The sequence below is a fragment of the Tachyglossus aculeatus genome, chromosome 2, assembly GCF_015852505.1.
Source record: "Tachyglossus aculeatus isolate mTacAcu1 chromosome 2, mTacAcu1.pri, whole genome shotgun sequence".
Taxonomy (NCBI): Eukaryota; Metazoa; Chordata; class Mammalia; order Monotremata; family Tachyglossidae; genus Tachyglossus; species Tachyglossus aculeatus.
The window spans coordinates 126,406,163-126,411,170 of NC_052067.1; positions in this window are offsets into that span (position 1 = coordinate 126,406,163).

Below are 5,008 nucleotides of genomic sequence, written 5' to 3' on the forward strand. Positions count from 1 at the left end.
CAAAGTAATCCAAAAGTTGCCACAATAGGCAGAGAGTTGGGGGATTTCTGGGGGTTTCATGTCATAGAAGAAAGAAATATAGAGTTGAAAATAAAGTAGAACATTCTTACATCTCATCCTACCTAAGTAACCTCTTGTGTCTCACATTGGGTGGCCATTTTCTTATTGGGAGAAAGGAATTCTGAGAGTTTGATCCATTTAGAGCCTCAAACTACTGTGTTTCAGTGAAGGCTCAGACCCTAGATAGGGTTATGACCAGGCAGTGAGAACAGGAGCTCTTGTAGAGGTGGGATTTTAGATAGCTTTGAAGATGTGGAGAGCCATGGTCTGGCCGATTTGAAGGGACAGAGCATTGCAAGGTGTTCACTGTAGCAAACACTTCCCACAGTGTAGGGAGATGGTTTAAAGAAAAAGCAGTCTTCCTTGAGTTACATCCTACTTTTTATGATAAACTTGGCTTTCTGACAAGTATTTCATTAAGAGGTGAAATTAAACAGTGGACTCATTCACATACAGATAAAAACTCTCACATAACGTTAGCCAACCTTTGTACTTGGAGATAATGCTGTGCATTACATGAACATGAAACCCATTTTTCTACCCCGTTACCTGGCTTTACCTTTCTGTACGTGTCATATACATCATTCCACTTTTTCTGGTTATATTTTTACATAACATTTACAGGGTACAAACTTGTTTTAGGAGATCCCATCAAAGCAACAAACTTGGCTATCCTAGTAACCTGGGAAGTTACCCCTACAACATGTCGTGGAAATTCCTAAAGGTCGCCAAAACTCTTCTGAGGAAGGTAACCTCAGCCTCGTTCCCTTCACCCTTTCTCTTTGGTGTAATGGCTGCCAACCCCGCTATCACAGCTGCTTCTGTGACTGGTGAGTCCCTATTTCTCTTTCATTCAATTAATTCAATCATATTTATTGAGCGCTTACTGTGTGCAGAGCACTGTACTAAGCACTTTCAGTGGTGTCATGCCCCCACCTGTGACCCTCACACAGGAGCCCCAAAAGATGGGGCCCACCGGTGGCATGTAAAGTCTTTTGCCTTTAGACAGGGTGATGGCCATGCTGGGAACTCTGGTAGGGCTGCAGTTTTCCAAGCCTCTGCTTTCAGGTCTTTGTCCTCTCCATGTCCTTATTTAATGGGCAGCTGAAGGTCCTGTTTTGTAATGTGTATGTGGCAAATATCATCTCCTTCTAAAAATGAAAAAATAAATTATTATTAATAATAATAATAATAATAATGAGGTACTAGTGCTTACTATTATAATAATGATTATTATTATAAAGTGCTTAGTATGTTCCAGGCACTGTACTAAGCACTGTGGGGGATTCAAGCAAATCGACTTGGACACACATGGGGCTCACATAGATGCAAGTTTTATAAGGTTGGACACAGTCCCTGATCCCACATGGGGCTGACACTCAAAGTAGGAGGGAATAGAATTGAATCCTCATTTTACAGATGAGGGAACAGAGGCACAGAGAAGTGAAGTGACTTGCCCAAGGTCACACAGACAAGTGGTGGGGCTGGGATTAGAACCCATGACTTTCTGAATCCCTCCACTAGGCCATGCTACTATATACCAAGCCCTGTACTAAGCACTGGGATGGATGCAAGATAATCAGTTCCAACCCTGTCTTATTCAACATAGAGAAGCAGCATGGCCTAGTGGAAAGAACACAGGCCTGGGCGTCAGAGGACCTGGATTCTAATTCTTACTCTGCCAATTGCTTGCTGTGTGACCTTGGGCAAGTAACTTAACTTTTCTGTGTCTCAGTTTTCTCACCTGTAAAATGAGGATTCAATTCTATTCCCTCCTACTTGGAGTGTCAGCCCCATGTGGGATCAGGGACTGTGTCCAACCTTATAAAACTTGCATCTATCCCAGCATTTAGAACAGTGCTGGACACACTGTAAGTGCTTAACAAATACCATGAAAAAAATTGCTGTTCCTAGTCATAACCCAGGGCTCTAACCTGCTTCTTCCCACTAGAAGTAACTTCTTACCAAAATAGAAATTGTTTTACAAGGAGGGCAGTCCCTGTCCCACAGGGAGTTTGGAATCTAGGAGCAGCAAGACAAGCACAGAGAGGAGAGGAGTACATTATAAGTGACGGGAGCATTTAAAATTAAAATGGAAAGGGTTTAAATCAATTGATGGTATTTACTGAGTGCTAAATGTGTGCATAGCACTGGACTAAGTTATTGGGAGAGTACAGTACAACAGGGTTGGTGGATGAATTCCCTGCCAACCATGAGCTTTAAAGTCTAGAGGAAGGCTTAAATAGCTAGCTAGTTAAGATGAATTTGAAGAATTGTGTGGGGGACAGTAGGGGTGGGAGAAGAAGGGGCAGGTTTTTGTTGACCTTTGGCTCCTGGGAGAGGGTGAGAAGGTATGTAAGGAAAGGGTCTGATATAATAATAATAATAATAATGGTATTTGTTAAGCACTTACTATGTGAAAAGCACTGTTCCAGGTGCTGGAGGGGGATACAAGGTGATCAGGGTGTCCCACGTGGGGCTCACAGTCTTAATCCCCATTTTATAGATGAGGTAACTGAGGCCAGAGAAGTTAAGTGACTTGCCCAAGGTCACACAGCTGACAATTGATGGAGCTGGTATTTGAACCCATGACCCCTGACTCTCAAGCCCATGCTCTTTCCATTTAGCCACGCTGCTGGGGATATCCCACGGAGTTGTTTGGGGGACTCTTGCAGTCATCAAATTGTCCCTGACAGATGCCAGAGTATGTCATAAGCACTCAAAAAATACCACTCATTGATTGATTGTAGTTTTGTGGCTCTGTCCTTATTGACACTGGCTCAAAACCATCACCAGAGTTTCCTTATGATGCCACATTTTTTGGAGGATCTACCAGTACAATAGGTTTTTGGAGTGTCTCCTTCCAATTAATCAGACTCTGAGATGGTGCAAAGAGGATGGAAATAACCCAGTTGCTTCCACAATCCACATTTCTTACTTTGCTGCAAGTAATGTTTGACACCTGTCTACATGTTTTGTTTTGTTGTCACTGTCTACATGTTTTGTTTTGTTGTCTGTCTCCCCCTTCTAGACTGTGAGCCCATTGTTGGTTAGGGACCATCTCTATATGTTGCCAACTTGTACTTCTCAAGCAGTTAGTACAGTGCTCTGCACACAGTAAGTGCTCAATAAATACGATTTAATGAATGAATGAATGAACTGAGACATTTTCATCAAGCTATCCTAGGGGGTGCCTCCTTGCCATACCCACAATCTTGATGGTTGCCTAGTATCTCTGAAGCACACACATTCCCTATTCATGCTGGCACCTGTAGCTGGGGTTTCTGTTTCAGTGGGGCTGCTGTGATGTTATCACAAGGTATCTTTCAATAAGCTGGTTGTAGTTCTAATTCAACTTGGGAGTGTAGGCGATGATGGGTAATCTAGGACTTGACACTATACATGGCTACAGGGATCTGAACGTGTTTCAAGTCTCCTTGACTGATGATATAATCATGGTTTTCCATCTTTAAAAAATGTAGCCCTGTGATTCCAAAGTTTCAACTGAATACCTTCCCTTTTAATTAAATGTTCTCTCATACCACCCATCCCAAACTCCTCTTAAACACACATACCAAACTATTAAAACTGCCCTTCTGTTGGAGAAGGCAAACAAGGAAAGAGTTGGTGAATCCTCCCAATCCACATTAAGCAAATGGGCATGGACTGAGTATCACAGTGCTTAGAGGGTTTAGGTGATGCAGAAAGGAGGGAGAACTGGGTGGGGAAATGAGAGCCTAGTCAGGGAAGGCTTCTTGAAAGAGATACAGTTTTAGTAGGGCTTTCAAGTTGAGGAGAGTGGTGTTCTGTTGGATTAAGAGGAGTGGGAATTTCAAGACAGAGGGCAAATTTAAATAAGGGGTTGGTGGCAAGACGGATGAGATTGAGGTACAATTAGAAGGTCGGCATTAGGGGAACCAAGTGCTGGCTGAGTTGTAGTAGAAGATCAATGAGGTAATCAATCAATCAATCGTATTTATTGAGTGCTTACTGTATGCAGATCACTGTACTAAGTACTTGGAAAGTACAAGTTGGCAACATATAGAGACAGTCCCTACCCAACAGTGGGCTCACAGTCTAAAAGAAGGTAAGGAGGGGGAGAGCTGACTGAGTGCTTTAAAGCCAATAGTAAAGGGTTACTGATGCGGAGATGGGTAAGTGACCACTGGCGGTTTATGAAGAGTGGAGAGATGTGCGCAGAATTATTAGAAAAAAATGACCCAGGAAGCAGAATTGAAGTGAAGAATTGCCTGGATTGAGGAGAGGCTGGAGGCAGAGAAGTCAGTGAGGAGCACTGATGCAGTAGTTGAGGAACGATATGGTACATGATTGGACCAGCATTGAAGTAGTTTGGTTGGACGGAGAGAGGGACGAAGTCTAGAGATGTTGTGAAATAGACCTCACAGGACTTGACAAGACACTGAATATGTGGGTTGAATATAGGAGATGAGTTAAGGATAACACCAAATTTGAGAGCTTGCGAGACTGGGAGGATGGTGATGTCTACAGTGATGGGAGAGTCCAAAGAAAGAGAGTGTTCAGGGAAGGAAGATGAGAAGTTCAGTTTTGGACATGTTAAAGAGCATGAGCTTGGGCTGTTGATAAGGATCTCCGTCACTACCTCAATTTATGGTTCCAGAAAGGATCGGTGGATCATGAGCTTCAGCAAATCATATGGGACAACCTCTACCTCTGCACAGTACCATGCTCGAATCTCCTCCTGCCTTCAGGACATCTCCATCTGGATGTCTGCCCGCCACCTAAAGCTCAACATGTCGAAGACTGAACTCCTTGTCTTCCCTCCCAAACCTTGTCCTCTCCCTGACTTTCCCATCTCTGTTGACGGCACTACCATCCTTCCCATCTCACAAGCCCGCAAACTTGGTGTCATCCTCGACTCCGCTCTCTCATTCAACCCTCACATCCAAGCCGTCACCAAAACCTGCCG